At 43.3% G+C, this 20,361-nt stretch overlaps 2 long non-coding RNA genes across 2 annotated transcripts; both read right to left on the bottom strand.

The window, feature by feature from the left end:
* Positions 1–296: 296 nt before the first annotated feature.
* Positions 297–1,449, bottom strand: LOC311115498. The gene is made up of 3 exons (XR_014611270.1): positions 1,356–1,449; positions 875–982; positions 297–398 (listed from the first exon to the last, which is right to left on the bottom strand). It is a non-coding gene; the product is annotated as an uncharacterized lncRNA (long non-coding RNA).
* A 16,472-nt stretch (positions 1,450–17,921) lies between these two features.
* On the bottom strand, positions 17,922–18,806 carry LOC311115500. The gene is made up of 3 exons (XR_014611271.1): positions 18,688–18,806; positions 18,325–18,584; positions 17,922–17,961 (listed from the first exon to the last, which is right to left on the bottom strand). It is a non-coding gene; the product is annotated as an uncharacterized lncRNA (long non-coding RNA).
* Positions 18,807–20,361: the final 1,555 nt, after the last annotated feature.

Here is a 20,361-nt window from a genome sequence, read left to right as displayed (position 1 = left end):
GGTTAGTTAGTATCTGCGGATGGATCAGACCTGTCTGTTTAGCTGTGTTCCCTGGGTTAGTTAGTATCTGCAGATGGATCAGTCTGTTTAGCTGTGTTCCCTGGGTTAGTTAGTATCTGGGGATGGATCAGACCTGTCTGTTTAGCTGTGTTCCCTGGGTTAGTTAGTATCTGGGGATGGATCAGACCTGTCTGTTTAGCTGTGTTCCCTGGGTTAGTTAGTATCTGCAGATGGATCAGACCTGTCTGTTTAGCTGTGTTCCCTGGGTTAGTTAGTATCTGGGGATGGATCAGACCTGTCTGTTTAGCTGTGTTCCCTGGGTTAGTTAGTATCTGCAGATGGATCAGTCTGTTTAGCTGTGTTCCCTGGGTTAGTTAGTATCTGCGGATGGATCAGACCTGTCTGTTTAGCTGTGTTCCCTGGGTTAGTTAGTATCTGCAGATGGATCAGACCTGTCTGTTTAGCTGTGTTCCCTGGGTTAGTTAGTATCTGCAGATGGATCAGTCTGTTTAGCTGTGTTCCCTGGGTTAGTTAGTATCTGCAGATGGATCAGACCTGTCTGTTTAGCTGTGTTCCCTGGGTTAGTTAGTATCTGCAGATGGATCAGACCTGTCTGTTTAGCTGTGTTCCCTGGGTTAGTTAGTATCTGCAGATGGATCAGACCTGTCTGTTTAGCTGTGTTCCCTGGGTTAGTTAGTATCTGCAGATGGATCAGACCTGTCTGTTTAGCTGTGTTCCCTGGGTTAGTTAGTATCTGCAGATGGATCAGTCTGTTTAGCTGTGTTCCCTGGGTTAGTTAGTATCTGCAGATGGATCAGACCTGTCTGTTTAGCTGTGTTCCCTGGGTTAGTTAGTATCTGCAGATGGATCAGACCTGTCTGTTTAGCTGTGTTCCCTGGGTTAGTTAGTATCTGCGGATGGATCAGACCTGTCTGTTTAGCTGTGTTCCCTGGGTTAGTTAGTATCTGCGGATGGATCAGACCTGTCTGTTTAGCTGTGTTCCCTGGGTTAGTTAGTATCTGCAGATGGATCAGACCTGTCTGTTTAGCTGTGTTCCCTGGGTTAGTTAGTATCTGCAGATGGATCAGACCTGTCTGTTTAGCTGTGTTCCCTGGGTTAGTTAGTATCTGCAGATGGATCAGTCTGTTTAGCTGTGTTCCCTGGGTTAGTTAGTATCTGCAGATGGATCAGACCTGTCTGTTTAGCTGTGTTCCCTGGGTTAGTTAGTATCTGCAGATGGATCAGACCTGTCTGTTTAGCTGTGTTCCCTGGGTTAGTTAGTATCTGCAGATGGATCAGACCTGTCTGTTTAGCTGTGTTCCCTGGGTTAGTTAGTATCTGGGGATGGATCAGACCTGTCTGTTTAGCTGTGTTCCCTGGGTTAGTTAGTATCTGCGGATGGATCAGACCTGTCTGTTTAGCTGTGTTCCCTGGGTTAGTTAGTATCTGGGGATGGATCAGACCTGTCTGTTTAGCTGTGTTCCCTGGGTTAGTTAGTATCTGCAGATGGATCAGACCTGTCTGTTTAGCTGTGTTCCCTGGGTTAGTTAGTATCTGCAGATGGATCAGACCTGTCTGTTTAGCTGTGTTCCCTGGGTTAGTTAGTATCTGGGGATGGATCAGTCTGTTTAGCTGTGTTCCCTGGGTTAGTTAGTATCTGGGGATGGATCAGACCTGTCTGTTTAGCTGTGTTCCCTGGGTTAGTTAGTATCTGCAGATGGATCAGTCTGTTTAGCTGTGTTCCCTGGGTTAGTTAGTATCTGCAGATGGATCAGACCTGTCTGTTTAGCTGTGTTCCCTGGGTTAGTTAGTATCTGGGGATGGATCAGTCTGTTTAGCTGTGTTCCCTGGGTTAGTTAGTATCTGCAGATGGATCAGACCTGTCTGTTTAGCTGTGTTCCCTGGGTTAGTTAGTATCTGTGGATGGATCAGTCTGTTTAGCTGTGTTCCCTGGGTTAGTTAGTATCTGGGGATGGATCAGACCTGTCTGTTTAGCTGTGTTCCCTGGGTTAGTTAGTATCTGCGGATGGATCAGTCTGTTTAGCTGTGTTCCCTGGGTTAGTTAGTATCTGCGGATGGATCAGACCTGTCTGTTTAGCTGTGTTCCCTGGGTTAGTTAGTATCTGCGGATGGATCAGACCTGTCTGTTTAGCTGTGTTCCCTGGGTTAGTTAGTATCTGCAGATGGATCAGTCTGTTTAGCTGTGTTCCCTGGGTTAGTTAGTATCTGCGGATGGATCAGACCTGTCTGTTTAGCTGTGTTCCCTGGGTTAGTTAGTATCTGCAGATGGATCAGACCTGTCTGTTTAGCTGTGTTCCCTGGGTTAGTTAGTATCTGGGGATGGATCAGACCTGTCTGTTTAGCTGTGTTCCCTGGGTTAGTTAGTATCTGCGGATGGATCAGACCTGTCTGTTTAGCTGTGTTCCCTGGGTTAGTTAGTATCTGCGGATGGATCAGACCTGTCTGTTTAGCTGTGTTCCCTGGGTTAGTTAGTATCTGCGGATGGATCAGACCTGTCTGTTTAGCTGTGTTCCCTGGGTTAGTTAGTATCTGGGGATGGATCAGACCTGTCTGTTTAGCTGTGTTCCCTGGGTTAGTTAGTATCTGGGGATGGATCAGTCTGTTTAGCTGTGTTTCCTGGGTTAGTTAGTATCTGCGGATGGATCAGACCTGTCTGTTTAGCTGTGTATGTAGGATTATTTTATGTATCATTATGGCACATGTAGGGAGATGCCAAAGGTAAAATGTAATAAACATGGTTGATATTGTATAATTCAGAAACATGCTTAAATAAGAAATATAGACATTAAGTGTATGCTATGTTTTAAATGAATACATGTGTTATTTCACAGAGGCTCTTAAACAGTGTGCAGTACATTAGTGTTTTAAGAAGGGGCCCAAGTCATGTAGCCAATAGAATGATAGAATGAGAGGCTGCATATGGAAAAGGGCATTCATGACATTTTGGAGTGGATAATGTGTAACAGCTGGACGTTGAAAAAAGAGGGGTGGTGCAGAGTGCAGAACTAAAAAAAAGTTGGGACTGTATGCATGTTTTTTTTCTATATGTGTCTATATAAGAGACATCTTGGCCAGAGGGAGTCAGTTGCTCCATGGAGAAAAAACTCAGGCTTTTTGTTATGCAATAAAAGGTCTAATTCTTGAATTCACAGGCTCCTGTGTCTTTAGAGATATTTTTTTGAGTTGATTATCTCTTAGTCAAATGTTTCTACAACATAATTGGCGAGCTTGTCCAGAAGTTTAAAAATAGGGATCAGAGACGGTGTACATCTGCGGTTGTGAAACGGCTTGGACGGACCATACAAACAAAAGCGGCCGCTTTTAAGAGGTAAGCCAAGTTCTTACTCATATAGTATAAACGTTTGTGTGGTTCGATCTGGGGCTCGGCAACATCTGCAGAAAAACCTAGTAGGTCTCTCTAAATATAAGAACCAGAAAATTAGACACTGGGAGCCTTTGAATTTAAAATACATGCTAAATTATAAAAAAGCCTCGAGGGTTGCAATAAGTAGAAAATAGTATAAATAGGTTTGCCTGGGTTGGGGTGGGTCAGTCATTGTGGTTGAGTGGGGTGGGTTATCTGTCTGGGTTGAGTTGATCATTTGGTCGGTATGAATGCATCTGTTTGACTAAACCGACGGTTTGACGCGTCCTATACTTGTCAATGACACTCGGTTGTTCGTCTGAACCGTTTTCTTTTCAAAACATCTGATTCAATTGTTCATCCTGCTACAAATTCTGTTTAATCCATTGAGATTTGATAGATTGTGGTCAGGTTGGATGATTAATCTGTCTCATTCGGGTTGCTGAGTTGGACAGTCTGATTGATCTGTTTGATTCGACTGCCCAGCTCGTGCGTTCAATCGTCGGGGTCACTCGGTTGCTCATCTGATGCGTCTGTTCGATTCGGTCGATTCATTTGATTCATTTTGCTGATCGCTCTGTCTGGGGCATTTCGACACGGGTGGTTGTACGGCTGGTTGAGCGATCAGACAATAACAGATTAAGTCCTGCAGATACCGCTTTAGACGTTAATCGTCTTGAGGACTGCATAGGTAGGCAGAAATCCTGGGTAATACCGCTTCTTTTTCTGTGTTGAGGAAGTGTAACAGAAAAATTAGGGCAGAATTGACAGGTCGCTTAGAAAAGCGTAGTAGTGAAGTCCAGGTATGTAATACTTAGGGGGCTATAAATAGAAATCTTGTGGATACCGCTTTGGGGCTATGATTAGCATTCCATTGGCCTGAACAGACAAGATTACTTACGGATACCGCTCTGATGATAAATTCTTTGTTAGAGGTCTGTACGGGTAAGTAGTGAATCATCCTGTGTTGTGATGATGTCAATATTATGTAGGGTCTATCAGGAAAAAAAAGTTAGGTCATCCTGAGTAGGTGAACAGGTTAAATAGTCACAGGGGCTTAAACTTTTTGATAAAGTGTTAACCAAGACTAGGTCTGCTCATCTTATGTGAGTGAGTGGTTTACTTTGGTGGCTGTGAGTCATTCAACTGTCTGATTCATTTTGGCACAGGTGGCTGCTCATCTATATGAATGAGAATAATAAGAAAATCCTGCAGATAACAGCTCATTTTCTGTGTTGAGGAGAGAAGCTGTGTTTGAGCGAGTGTGAAAATCTCTGTGTTGGGTGGAGAAAGGTTTGCGCACCTTTCCTGGACCGCTACTTGAGTGTGGCCTGGTAGGAAGGACGCACCCGGTCTCACACCGAGAGTGAAAGAGTGAGAGGGTGAGAGTGAAAGCGAGTGTGAAAATCTCTGTACTAGGAAGAGAAAGATTTATGAGGTGTCCACACAAAGGAAAAGTGGACATCAGGTTAAGTCGTTTTATTATTGCATAAAGAATATAGCTGAGTGATTTAAAGCTAAGGAAAAACACTAGGAAGAGAAAGATTTATGAGGTGTCCACACAAAGGAAAAGTGGACATCAGGTTAGGTCATTTTATTATTGCATAAAGAATATAGCTGAGTGATTTAAAGCTAAGGAAAAACACTAGGAAGAGAAAGATTTATGAGGTGTCCACACAAAGGAAAAGTGGACATCAGGTTATGTCATTTTATTATTGCATAAAGAATATAGCTGAGTGATTTAAAGCTAAGGAAGAACACTAGGAAGGGAAGGATTTATGAGTTGTCCACACAAAGGAAAAGTGGACATCAGGTTAAGTCATTTTATTATTACATTAAGAATATAGCTGAGTGATTTAAAGCTAAGGAAAAACACTAGGAAGAGAAAGATTTATGAGGTGTCCACACAAAGGAAAAGTGGACATCAGGTTAGGTCATTTTATTATTGCATAAAGAATATAGCTGAGTGATTTAAAGCTAAGGAAAAACACTAGGAAGAGAAAGATTTATGAGGTGTCCACACAAAGGAAAAGTGGACATCAGGTTATGTCATTTTATTATTGCATAAAGAATATAGCTGAGTGATTTAAAGCTAAGGAAGAACACTAGGAAGGGAAGGATTTATGAGTTGTCCACACAAAGGAAAAGTGGACATCAGGTTAAGTCATTTTATTATTACATTAAGAATATAGCTGAGTGATTTAAAGCTAAGGAAAAAACACTAGGAAGAGAAAGATTTATGAGGTGTCCACACAAAAGTGGACATCAGGAAATATTATTATGATATAAGGAGACTGTCAAATGCCCATGAATAATAAATAAGTTCTAACCAAACAATAATCAAAGAAGCACAAATAGTCTAACAATAAAAACAATACTAATATAAGAATAAATAAATAGGAGGAATACTAAAATAGATTAAAAAGGAAGTTAAAAAATATAGGCCATAAATATGAATAGAACGGCGGTAGAGATACTGAGTGCCAGGTATCCCTTGGGCAAGGAAGAAATAGCGAAAACATCTGAAAAATGGGAGAAACGCACCAGGAAAATGGGCACTAAGTGGCCAGAAGGAGGAACATTTGATGTCTCGGTGTGTGAGGAAATGGAAACACTGATAAAGAACCATAAAACAAAAGACACAGGAAAGAAGAGAAGCGTCAAAAAAGAAAGAGAAAAAGAAGTACTCAACATGTTCAAACTGGAAGGAGAAGGATTGCTAAGGAACATGCGAGAAGCCAGAAACATGTTGAAAAAAGATGATGAGAAAACAAACAAAAAGAAAGCAGATTGGTCTCTGGGACCCCCACCATATGTTGGTGGACAATATCCCCAGGTGTCCGGAGTAGTATCGATAAAAGGAGAAATAGAAATGGAAGAAGAAAGACCTTTGTTTGCATCCTCCCAAAGGATGGAAAAAGACTCAAAGGAAACAGAAGGAATCAAGCGAAGGGCAGAAATCAAGCCAAATAGATTGGACTGCTATGGAGAACTGAGGGAAGCATTGGGAAGAATGAAAATGACGAAGAGAGATGATGGAGAACTCTCAGATGAAGAAATGGCAGAAATTGAAGCAACAAACGAACAAATAGAGAGAGAAATGGACAGGATGAGACGATTGTTGAGAGAAAAAGAAAAAAAAAAAAGGGAGCAAAGTGAGGTAAGACAGCATACAGGCAGAGAGCTAGAGGAGGAGGGAGCAGCAGCTGACATGTGGGGAGATTGCAATCAAGGCGTAAGAGAAGAAAGATTGCGCAATAGGAGAACATTGAGAAGGCCTGAAAAATATAAGGGACAATATCCAATTCTGATAAAAGGTAGCCAGGCTCACTATGCTCCGTGGGGATCACAGGACCTGGAAGGATTGGTTGCCCGTCTGCCAGATTTGCATAATGGGGCGGGAAAATGGATTAGGATTTTTGAGGAACAGACCATGGGGAAACTGCTGGCTGTGGGGGATCTGAAGGCACTGTTGGCGAGGGTGGTTGGAAAGGCAAAGATGGAGGATATACTGGGGAACAGTGACCTGAGTAGAGAAGTGAGTGACCCACAAGGAGATGGGATGGACTTTGATTCACACCGCCCCGAAGTCTGGCAAGCACTAAGACTGGAATACCCGGCGAGAATTGACCCCAAGTCACTGAAAGGGGGGACACTGGGAGAAACTGAGAATCCAGCTGCCTATCTACATGAACAGATGAAACGATGGAGACTGGAAACGGAACGAGATCCAGAAGGGGACCCACTGATGACAACTCTATTCCGAAACTCCATAATAGAGGCAATGCCCCAATCTGTAAGAAGCAGGCTGGAGGATGTGGTGGGACTAACCTCAAAGACACACAAAGAATTCTGTGACCATGTGATACATGCAGTAGAAAAACACAGAAAGGATGAACAGAGACTTATGGAGCAGGGGAGAGACATTCAGAGGAAACTGACTCAACTCCAATTGGAAGAACTGACAAACAGAGGGAAGAAGAAAATCCAGGCCCCAGTAGCAGCACCTGCGAATGAAACAGGAATGATGGCTGCAGTTACTCCAGGAGGGCCATATCTGCCTCCCGCGCCACAGGCCCAAGTACAACCCACAGTACCAGTAGTGAATGTGTATGCACAACAACCCCGGCAATGGAATAATAACAATAAACAACAAAAATTTCAGCAAAATAATCAAAAAGGAGGAAATCAGGGCCCACAAGGGCAACCTGGAATTTGCTGGGGATGCCAGCAGCAAGGGCATATCAGACGAAACTGCCCCACAAAACCCTGGCAACAACAGGGGAACAAAAACCAAAATAATTGGAAGCAACCTGACGGCTGGCAACAAAATCAGCAACAAATCCAAGGTCCTGTGAATCCATGGGCTGGGCCTAATCAGGGGTACTAGGGGTGCCCAGAGAATCCTACCGGGGAGGGTCAGTTTACAGTACTAACTACACAAGCTGATCAAGAACCTATGCTGCAGGTTCAAATAGAGAACAGAGGCACACCAATGATGGTCGATACTGGAGCCACTTACACTTGTGTAAGTCCAAATTATGCCTCTCACCTCCCCATGTCTGGCAAATATGCCAAAACTATAGGATTCTCGGGACAAACGCAGTTAATTCCAATGACAGCTCCAGTTCGCCTGACAGCGGATGACAAATCCGCAACCCTCCCTATACTTGTATCAGAACACACCCCTGTCAATCTATTGGGAAGAGATGCCCTATGCAAAATGGGTATACAAATTCGATGTTCCTCTGAAGGAGTAATTATAGAAAGGGCAGGGTTGAACTTACAAATGGTAATGAAACAGGATACAGCCAATGTCTATTGGTTAGGGGATATTGAGACAGAAGTAGATAGAGTAGTAAAGAAATGGGGTAGGTTTATTCAGGCTCAGATACCAGAAGCGGAAAGAGGAAAGTCAGAATTTCACTGCACCATGCAATATGATCCCTATCGTGATGATCTTTTAGAGCAACTGTGGTTGTTAAATACAAATGGGAAATCAGTACCTATAATGTCTCAGTACATAATTATAGGAAATCAAGGAGCAGCAATGGAGGTGACGGACATGGATGGCTCAGACTTTGTGGCAAAATGGTATAATGTTTCTAAAGCTGTCCCACACATTACCTTGCTGGTGAACAAGGGAATGGAGGCTAAGGATTTGGGCACCATGATGATGCGAGCAAAAACAATTCAATGGAACAAAACAGAAAATCCACTGATTTATCACTCGGAAGATAAAGCCTTAATCAAGATACACCATACTACAATAATGACTGGGGACCCCAGGGCAGTGGAAGTTACATCCCAACAGCTAACACAGCTAGGGGTGGTGACAGAATTGGAGGACAAGCGAAAACAGGAAATGGAGAAAAACATACCTCAGGAGGTATGGTCACAACATGATACAGATGTTGGATTGGTAAAATCGGCAAGTCCTGTGTTTGTCAAAACAAAGCCACATGTTAAGCCCACTTGGAGGGCTCAATACCATATCAAACCTGAAGCAGAAGAGGGCATCAGTGGCACAATTGAAGGACTGATAAAAGCAGGAGTACTAATAGAAACACAAAGTTGTTGTAATACACCCTTGTTGCCGGTCCTTAAAGCAGATGGGAAAACGTGGAGGCTGGTACATGATTTAAGGGCCATAAATGAAATAGTACAAGATTGGCCTGCTGATGTTCCAAACCCTCATACGCTACTCACCAATGTTCCCCCAGAAGCAAAGTACTTTACAGTGATTGACTTATGTGGAGCATTTTTTAGTGTGCCCCTGGCGGAAGAATGCAGACACTTGTTTGCATTTACCTACAAAGGTAGACAATTTACGTATACTCGAACTCCACAGGGATTTAAGCATTCTCCTCATTTGTTCAATCGGGTGTTAAGAGTAGATCTAGAAGATCTAATACTTGAAGGAACATTGATCCAGTACGTGGATGACCTGTTGATCTGCGCTACCTCCTTAGAACAATGCCATGCTGATTCTATAAAGGTTTTAAAGCGACTGGCAGAAGGAGGACACAAGGTGTCAAAAAAGAAACTTCAGTATTGCCAATCCCAAGTTGAATATCTAGGAAGAACAATTGCACATGGAACAAAGGCAATAGCACCAGGACAATTGGAAGGAATCAGCAAGGCACCACTACCTCAAACAGTTGCTCAGATGATGACGTTCTTAGGGATGACTGGATTCAGCTCAGACTGGATAGAGGAGTATGCAGTTAAAACTGCTCCTCTACGAGAAATCATGAAAGAAGCAGGACAACTAGACCTTAGAGCAAGCCTGGAATGGAACATTGACGCATTGACTGCGTTCGAAACAATAAAGAAGGAAATACAGTCAGCTCCGGCTCTAGCAGCCCCAGATTACACAAAACCATTCTTGTTGTATGTGGCAAATAGATGTGATAGGTATGCAACAGCGGTACTTATGCAAGAGACATGCAGTGGAAGACGAAAACAACCTATTGCGTATTATAGTTCTAAACTAGATTCTGTTGCCCAGGGATATCCACCCTGTTATCAAGGTCTAGCTGCATTACAATATGCATATGACAAAGCGTCCACAATTACTATGGGATACCCGGTAATAATATATACACACCATAAAATAGTGGAACTAATAGAACAAGGGAAGTTTGTCCTTACCAATGCTAGAACTTTGGAATACTTGACTCTATTGACCTATCCAGATGTTTCCATTAAACGATGCAGTACAGTAAACCCAGCTGAAAGAATCCCCTTAGAGTTTGAGGGGCAAGCACATGACTGTGTGGCAGATTCATTGACATTTACTCGACTAAGGCCAGACTTAGAGTCAACCCCGTTGTCCAGCCTAGGGGAAGAGTGCATAGAAGAGTATTTTGTTGATGGATCCTGTTATAAGGATCATGTGGGTAATCACGCAGGCTATGCAGTAGTGCAAAAACAAGGAGAAAGTTTCAAAGAGGTGATAGCAGAGTGCTGTCCACAGCCATGCTCAGCCCAGTTGGCTGAACTAAAAGCACTCACTGCAGCTTGCATCCTAGGGAAACGAAAAACTGTTAATATCTATACTGATTCAGCATATGCACATGGGGTGTGTCATCTATTTGGGGCAGTCTGGAAGCAGCGAGGGTTCAAGAAAAGCGATGGTACACCCATACAACACCACGAGCAGATTGTGGAATTAATGATGGCGTTAATGTATCCCACTAAATTGGCGATAGTGAAATGTCAGGCGCATAGAAAAGGAAAAGGATTTATAACTAAAGGAAACAATGCAGCTGATGAAGCTGCAAGAAAGGCATCTAGATGCACCGTCCCAGTGTTAACAGCACCAATGGTCATTATTGAATCCATGCCACAGCCAGACGATATAATAAGGATGCAGGAAAGAGCAGGACCTTATGAACAGACTATGTGGCACAAAAGAGGGGCCACCAAAGATGTGAAGGGATTATGGAGGTCACATGAAGGTACCATAGTAGCACCCATTGTGTTGCTCAACTTACTGATAACTGATGCGCATGGTTTTGACCATTGCGCAAGGGGGGAAATAGTAAGGAAAATAAAAAAACAAGGATACTGGTCTCCATACCTACAGGCAACAATAGATGAGGCATTAGCAAGATGTGAGGTGTGTGCACAAAACAATGTAAGGAAAGGGATAACAACACCTATAGGGCACATACCGGTTCCTGAAGGGCCATTTCGACATTTAGTCATGGACTATGTAGATATGATAAAAAAGGTGAATGGCAAAAGGTACATGCTAGTGATCATAGATAGATTCAGTAGATGGGTAGAAGCGGTACCCTCAGCAGATCTAGGATCAGGAACAGTAATCAAATTTCTAACCAGAGAAGTAATACCCAGATTCGGAATACCAACGGAAATCAGTTCGGACAATGGATCAGCGTTTATTCAGAAAACAGTGAAGCAAGTATTACAGCAGCTAAGGATTAAGCAAAGATTAGGGTGTGTGTATCATCCGCAATCTCAGGGGATGGTTGAGAGAATTAATGGCACCCTCAAGGCTAAACTGAATAAAATCTGTGCTAGTGCAAAACTCAATTGGGTGGATGCACTACCACTAGCATTGATGAGTTATCGCATGCAAACTAACAGAAATACGCATCTAACCCCGCATGAAATGCTTACGGGTCGACCCATGCCAGTGCCAGGTCTAAGAGGGCCCTACAAAGGACCCTCATTGGAGCAATTAGAGATGGAACTTAAAGCATATGTAAGACAACTAACTGCTATACATAAAGTGATCTATCTCCAGGAAAAAGGGCGAGAACCGGAGCCTGGACCAGAGGAGCCAGGACCGGTGATTCCAGGAGATCAAGTCTACATCCGAGTGTTTCGTAGGAAGTGGAACGAGCCCAGGAGAGAAGGACCATATACGGTGATCCGAGCGACGCCCACAGCAGTACAGGTGGAAGGAAGTACGACGTGGTACCATCTAAACCACTGCACCAGGGTCCCAAGGAGAACCAGTCTGCCATCGGCGAGCCATGGGGAAGAGGAGGATGTCGAGGCACCAGATGGAGTCCAAGAAGAAGAAGCATGCACGAGTCCAAGTGCCAACGTTGAAGGACAACAGGCACTTCCACCTGAAAATCCGGAGAGTCGGGAGGTGGGGCCTGATGATTTGGGGAATACTTCTGATGGGATGCCTGCCATGGCAGATCAATCAATCAATCAATCAATTTTATTTTATATAGCCCTTCTTACATCAGCTAATATCTCGAAGTGCTGTACAGAAACCCAGCCTAAAACCCCAAACAGCTAGTAATGCAGGTGTAGAAGCACGGTGGCTAGGAAAAACTCCCTAGAAAGGCAAAACCTAGGAAGAAACCTAGAGAGGAACCAGGCTATGAGGGGTGGCCAGTCCTCTTCTGGCTGTGCCGGGTGGAGATTATAACAGAACCATGCCAAGATGTTCAAAAATGTTCATAAGTGACAAGCATGGTCAAATAATAATCAGGAATAAATCTCAGTTGGCTTTTCATAGCCGATCATTAGAGTTTAAAACAGCAGGTCTGGGACAGGTAGGGGTTCCATAACCGCAGGCAGAACAGTTTAAACTGGAATAGCAGCAAGGCCAGGCGGACTGGGGATAGCAAGGAGTCACCACGGCCGGTAGTCCCGACGTATGGTCCTAGGGCTCAGGTCTCTCAGTTGGCTTTTCATAGCCGATCATTTAGAGTTGAAAACAGCAGGTCTGGGACAGGTAGGGGTTTCGTAGCCGCAGGCAGAACAGTTGAAACTGGAATAGCAGCAAGGCCAGGCGGATCCCCCAAACACAAGCAGACACACAGGGAGTGGAGGGACAACAGGAGAAGGAGGAAGAAGTGATCTTTCTACCATTGAGGGAAGAGACTCCTCTGCTGTTAAGGAAAGAGACTTTCCCACAATTGACTTCTCTGCCCTCACATGAACTCCGACAATTTAAGAACTGTGGAATTGCTCTAACGGTAATAGCAGTTAACCTAGGAGAGATGGTGGTGGGTCTGCCTACTACTATACAATATTCTAGAGATAGTCTTACTGAGCCAGGAAGAATTGCTGTTGTAAACAAAGAACAAGTGTCGTATACAGGATGGCCTAGATTGGGGAAGTGTCAGATTGAGGGATATGTAATGTTTAGAATAAAATGTAAAAAAAATAATTGTGTAGAAGTTGAGCCAAAAGCAAATAGACATGGAAAAATAATGGATATAAAACAAGCTAGACATCTCATGATTCCATCAGTACTTAAGAAATTGGCCCCTAAAGTTAGATTGAAGAATAGAATAAAAAAACATGTACCATTGGGGATAGCTCGAACTAGTATTTCTATTCCAGCGCAAGTACTGACAGTTGAAGAAACTCAAAGATCCTTTTCAATACGTAGGATAAAACCTCTGCCGGAGAAATCACTTTGTGGGTGGGCTAAACATCATACAAGAGGAGAAGCAATCTGGGATGAATATGGCTGCCAAATAGAAGTTAACAAAGGAGACATTAGTTGGGAAATTACCTTTAAGGAATTGACTCAAGATAATAATGCAAAGTACATATTGGAAATAGATAGTGTTAAAGGGTTAGAAGGAAATAGTATAACAACAATGGACATTGATCCTATTTCCAAACACCAATTTAGACAGGAGGAAGAACCTGAAATAGTTAAGGTAACTATGACCACTACCCAAGGACCACTAAGTACTATAGCAGTTGAACTAACAAAGACAGGATTAGAAAAAATAGAAACAAATGGATTTTTTCAAAATGTATGGGATTCTTTAACAAACTGGGGGAGTCAGGAAAATAGACAATCTACCTCAGCCCCAACAGTAATACCGAAAGTAATAATAGCATCACAAAAAATAGAAAGGCTATGGGAGGGAGCAATGCAGAATGATTGGTACAAATGGGCACAATATTCAGCTAAAATAATTAATAGAAAAACTGATTGTTTAGTATGTGCTCCTTCTCCATTAAAAGAATTGATAGTAATACCAAGTCCACACAGTTACAAGGACTGTGCTAACTTCCAACGAAGCTACTGTCATCTTAAAAGAGGAGAAAGGCCCTACTGTCCTGCAGAATGTTTATCATTTTTGGGAAATCCCTATCATTACAGATTCTATAATCAAACAGGATGGGGAGAGTGGTGTAAAAAATTAGATATCAGAATAGAGCCCAGAAAAATGGAAGCACCGGAAAAATACCGTATAGACTATAATCTAAATTATGAATGCTACAATAAAACAGATGGGGAGCACGATTTGGGAAAATTTAAGGGAAAGTGTGAGACCACATGGCACCTAAATAATGATACGTCCTGGAATGCAGATACCCCTCACAGAGCAATTTATCAGGCAGCAGGATCAAGTACTGGGGTAATAGCTACAAATGGAGGGCCGGGTGACTCTGGGGAATGTGAGAAGCAGACACTGGCAATGCCATTGATTTCTCCTTATGAGGATCAATCGGTGGCAGTGGCAGATTTCTTTTGGGTATGTGGAAGACAAAGTATTAGAGCTACTTTGCTTAAAGGATGGAAGGGAGTATGTGCTAGAGTACAAATGCTTCAGGAGGTGGTTATATCAGAGTGGAAGGTAGACCAAACAACAAATAGGGACGCACAGAATAATAATAAAAGGGTAAAAAGATCATATGAACATGACCCCAGTGTATATTTGGATGCAATAGGTCAACCCAGAGGAATTCCAAATGAATACAAGGCAAGAGATGAAATTAAAGCAGGATTTGAATCAATATTTGTCTGGATTACAACCAACAAAAACCTAGAATGGATCAATTATATTTATTATAATCAACAAAGGTTTATTAATTACACAGACTCTGCATTATCAGCTTTAGGAGAGCAAGTACAGGCTACCAGTAGAATGGCATGGCAGAATAGGCAGGCTCTAAACTGGCTATTAGCGGAGAAAGGTGGAGTTTGTGTTATGTTTGGAGATGAATGTTGTACTTTTATTCCCAATAATACTGCCCCGGATGGTTCTTTCACGGAAGCAATGACTAAACTCAAGGGACTACGAAAAGAGGTTAAGGATAATGCTGGGTATGATGTTCATGTTTGGGACTGGATGGAATTAACTTTGGGAAAATGGGGTTCAATGTTTACAAAAATGGCAATAATGATAGGAATATCACTTGTAGTAATGGGAGTAGTGTTTTGTTGTATACTACCTTTGTTAAAATCACTTTTGATTCAAACCACAGTAAAACAAATGACTGTACAGACAAATGTTACTATTTCAGCCAAAGAAATACACCCAGTTCAGGGAGCTCCAGGACAGTATGTTAATAAATATGGGAAATCTTGTAATGTTAAAGGAGGACCAATGGACTGTCCATTTGGGAATCCTGAATGTCTGTATGGTGTTGTTCCTGGGGGTGGATGGGCCTGTCATGGTTACAAAGGCCAACAGGAAAATGTGGAGGTTAATTTAGAGGAAAACCTTCCAGACTTGTATCCAATACCTGACTGGGCTATGGGTCCTCATCAGGATGGGTCAAGTGAGGAGGAAGATATATTGGTTTAAATATATGCGTGTGAAGTGAAACCAAATATGGCAAGGCTAAGAATAAGTAAATGCATATGCTTACATATATTTTGCAATTAATCTTTGTATTATTTGGGACAATATTGGAATGTCCCATAGGGGGGATATGTAGGATTATTTTATGTATCATTATGGCACATGTAGGGAGATGCCAAAGGTAAAATGTAATAAACATGGTTGATATTGTATAATTCAGAAACATGCTTAAATAAGAAATATAGACATTAAGTGTATGCTATGTTTTAAATGAATACATGTGTTATTTCACAGAGGCTCTTAAACAGTGTGCAGTACATTAGTGTTTTAAGAAGGGGCCCAAGTCATGTAGCCAATAGAATGATAGAATGAGAGGCTGCATATGGAAAAGGGCATTCATGACATTTTGGAGTGGATAATGTGTAACAGCTGGACGTTGAAAAAAGAGGGGTGGTGCAGAGTGCAGAACTAAAAAAAAGTTGGGACTGTATGCATGTTTTTTTTCTATATGTGTCTATATAAGAGACATCTTGGCCAGAGGGAGTCAGTTGCTCCATGGAGAAAAAACTCAGGCTTTTTGTTATGCAATAAAAGGTCTAATTCTTGAATTCACAGGCTCCTGTGTCTTTAGAGATATTTTTTTGAGTTGATTATCTCTTAGTCAAATGTTTCTACAACATGTTCCCTGGGTTAGTTAGTATCTGGGGATGGATCAGACCTGTCTGTTTAGCTGTGTTCCCTGGGTTAGTTAGTATCTGCAGATGGATCAGACCTGTCTGTTTAGCTGTGTTCCCTGGGTTAGTTAGTATCTGCAGATGGATCAGACCTGTCTGTTTAGCTGTGTTCCCTGGGTTAGTTAGTATCTGCAGATGGATCAGTCTGTTTAGCTGTGTTCCCTGGGTTAGTTAGTATCTGCAGATGGATCAGACCTGTCTGTTTAGCTGTGTTCCCTGGGTTAGTTAGTATCTGCAGATGGATCAGACCTGTCTGTTTAGCTGTGTTCCCTGGGTTAGTTAGTATCTGCAGATGGATCAGACCTGTCTGTTTAGCTGTGTTCCCTGGGTTAGTTAGTATCTGGGGATGGATCAGACCTGTCTGTTTAGCTGTGTTCCCTGGGTTAGTTAGTATCTGCAGATGGATCAGACCTGTCTGTTTAGCTGTGTTCCCTGGGTTAGTTAGTATCTGCGGATGGATCAGTCTGTTTAGCTGTGTTCCCTGGGTTAGTTAGTATCTGCAGATGGATCAGACCTGTCTGTTTAGCTGTGTTCCCTGGGTTAGTTAGTATCTGCGGATGGATCAGACCTGTCTGTTTAGCTGTGTTCCCTGGGTTAGTTAGTATCTGCAGATGGATCAGTCTGTTTAGCTGTGTTCCCTGGGTTAGTTAGTATCTGGGGATGGATCAGACCTGTCTGTTTAGCTGTGTTCCCTGGGTTAGTTAGTATCTGCAGATGGATCAGTCTGTTTAGCTGTGTTCCCTGGGTTAGTTAGTATCTGCAGATGGATCAGTCTGTTTAGCTGTGTTCCCTGGGTTAGTTAGTATCTGGGGATGGATCAGACCTGTCTGTTTAGCTGTGTTCCCTGGGTTAGTTAGTATCTGGGGATGGATCAGACCTGTCTGTTTAGCTGTGTTCCCTGGGTTAGTTAGTATCTGCGGATGGATCAGACCTGTCTGTTTAGCTGTGTTCCCTGGGTTAGTTAGTATCTGGGGATGGATCAGACCTGTCTGTTTAGCTGTGTTCCCTGGGTTAGTTAGTATCTGCAGATGGATCAGACCTGTCTGTTTAGCTGTGTTCCCTGGGTTAGTTAGTATCTGCGGATGGATCAGACCTGTCTGTTTAGCTGTGTTCCCTGGGTTAGTTAGTATCTGGGGATGGATCAGACCTGTCTGTTTAGCTGTGTTCCCTGGGTTAGTTAGTATCTGCAGATGGATCAGACCTGTCTGTTTAGCTGTGTTCCCTGGGTTAGTTAGTATCTGCAGATGGATCAGACCTGTCTGTTTAGCTGTGTTCCCTGGGTTAGTTAGTATCTGCAGATGGATCAGACCTGTCTGTTTAGCTGTGTTCCCTGGGTTAGTTAGTATCTGCAGATGGATCAGACCTGTCTGTTTAGCTGTGTTCCCTGGGTTAGTTAGTATCTGGGGATGGATCAGACCTGCCTGTTTAGCTGTGTTCCCTGGGTTAGTTAGTATCTGGGGATGGATCAGACCTGTCTGTTTAGCTGTGTTCCCTGGGTTAGTTAGTATCTGCAGATGGATCAGACCTGTCTGTTTAGCTGTGTTCCCTGGGTTAGTTAGTATCTGCAGATGGATCAGACCTGTCTGTTTAGCTGTGTTCCCTGGGTTAGTTAGTATCTGCGGATGGATCAGACCTGTCTGTTTAGCTGTGTTCCCTGGGTTAGTTAGTATCTGCAGATGGATCAGACCTGTCTGTTTAGCTGTGTTCCCTGGGTTAGTTAGTATCTGGGGATGGATCAGACCTGTCTGTTTAGCTGTGTTCCCTGGGTTAGTTAGTATCTGCGGATGGATCAGACCTGTCTGTTTAGCTGTGTTCCCTGGGTTAGTTAGTATCTGGGGATGGATCAGACCTGTCTGTTTAGCTGTGTTCCCTGGGTTAGTTAGTATCTGCAGATGGATCAGTCTGTTTAGCTGTGTTCCCTGGGTTAGTTAGTATCTGCAGATGGATCAGTCTGTTTAGCTGTGTTCCCTGGGTTAGTTAGTATCTGCGGATGGATCAGTCTGTTTAGCTGTGTTCCCTGGGTTAGTTAGTATCTGGGGATGGATCAGACCTGTCTGTTTAGCTGTGTTCCCTGGGTTAGTTAGTATCTGCAGATGGATCAGACCTGTCTGTTTAGCTGTGTTCCCTGGGTTAGTTAGTATCTGCAGATGGATCAGACCTGTCTGTTTAGCTGTGTTCCCTGGGTTAGTTAGTATCTGCGGATGGATCAGACCTGTCTGTTTAGCTGTGTTCCCTGGGTTAGTTAGTATCTGCAGATGGATCAGTCTGTTTAGCTGTGTTCCCTGGGTTAGTTAGTATCTGCAGATGGATCAGACCTGTCTGTTTAGCTGTGTTCCCTGGGTTAGTTAGTATCTGCAGATGGATCAGTCTGTTTAGCTGTGTTCCCTGGGTTAGTTAGTATCTGCGGATGGATCAGACCTGTCTGTTTAGCTGTGTTCCCTGGGTTAGTTAGTATCTGCAGATGGATCAGTCTGTTTAGCTGTGTTCCCTTGGTTAGTTAGTATCTGCAGATGGATCAGACCTGTCTGTTTAGCTGTGTTCCCTGGGTTAGTTAGTATCTGCGGATGGATCAGACCTGTCTGTTTAGCTGTGTTCCCTGGGTTAGTTAGTATCTGCAGATGGATCAGACCTGTCTGTTTAGCTGTGTTCCCTGGGTTAGTTAGTATCTGCAGATGGATCAGACCTGTCTGTTTAGCTGTGTTCCCTGGGTTAGTTAGTATCTGCGGATGGATCAGTCTGTTTAGCTGTGTTCCCTGGGTTAGTTAGTATCTGCAGATGGATCAGACCTGTCTGTTTAGCTGTGTTCCCTGGGTTAGTTAGTATCTGCGGATGGATCAGTCTGTTTAGCTGTGTTCCCTGGGTTAGTTAGTATCTGCAGATGGATCAGACCTGTCTGTTTAGCTGTGTTCCCTGGGTTAGTTAGTATCTGCGGATGGATCAGACCTGTCTGTTTAGCTGTGTTCCCTGGGTTAGTTAGTATCTGCGGATGGATCAGACCTGTCTGTTTAGCTGTGTTCCCTGGGTTAGTTAGTATCTGCAGATGGATCAGACCTGTCTGTTTAGCTGTGTTCCCTGGGTTAGTTAGTATCTGCAGATGGATCAGACCTGTCTGTTTAGCTGTGTTCCCTGGGTTAGTTAGTATCTGCAGATGGATCAGTCTGTTTAGCTGTGTTCCCTGGGTTAGTTAGTATCTGCAGATGGATCAGACCTGTCTGTTTAGCTGTGTTCCCTGGGTTAGTTAGTATCTGCAGATGGATCAGACCTGTCTGTTTAGCTGTGTTCCCTGGGTTAGTTAGTATCTGCAGATGGATCAGACCTGTCTGTTTAGCTGTGTTCCCTGGGTTAGTTAGTATCTGGGGATGGATCAGTCTGTTTAGCTGTGTTCCCTGGGTTAGTTAGTATCTGCAGATGGATCAGACCTGTCTGTTTAGCTGTGTTCCCTGGGTTAGTTAGTATCTGCGGATGGATCAGTCTGTTTAGCTGTGTTCCCTGGGTTAGTTAGTATCTGCAGATGGATCAGACCTGTCTGTTTAGCTGTGTTCCCTGGGTTAGTTAGTATCTGCGGATGGATCAGACCTGTCTGTTTAGCTGTGTTCCCTGGGTTAGTTAGTATCTGCAGATGGATCAGTCTGTTTAGCTGTGTTCCCTGGGTTAGTTAGTATCTGGGGATGGATCAGACCTGTCTGTTTAGCTGTGTTCCCTGGGTTAGTTAGTATCTGCAGATGGATCAGTCTGTTTAGCTGTGTTCCCTGGGTTAGTTAGTATCTGCAGATGGATCAGTCTGTTTAGCTGTGTTCCCTGGGTTAGTTAGTATCTGGGGATGGATCAGACCTGTCTGTTTAGCTGTGTTCCCTGGGTTAGTTAGTATCTGGGGATGGATCAGACCTGTCTGTTTAGCTGTGTTCCCTGGGTTAGTTAGTATCTGCGGATGGATCAGACCTGTCTGTTTAGCTGTGTTCCCTGGGTTAGTTAGTATCTGGGGATGGATCAGACCTGTCTGTTTAGCTGTGTTCCCTGGGTTAGTTAGTATCTGCAGATGGATCAGACCTGTCTGTTTAGCTGTGTTCCCTGGGTTAGTTAGTATCTGCGGATGGATCAGACCTGTCTGTTTAGCTGTGTTCCCTGGGTTAGTTAGTATCTGGGGATGGATCAGACCTGTCTGTTTAGCTGTGTTCCCTGGGTTAGTTAGTATCTG

This window comes from Coregonus lavaretus (genome assembly GCF_964263955.1).
Source record: "Coregonus lavaretus genome assembly, contig: HAP1_SCAFFOLD_3010, whole genome shotgun sequence".
Classification (NCBI taxonomy): Eukaryota; Metazoa; Chordata; class Actinopteri; order Salmoniformes; family Salmonidae; genus Coregonus; species Coregonus lavaretus.
Note: the sequence above shows the minus strand (reverse complement) of the source record. Positions and strands in the feature narration are given on the sequence as shown.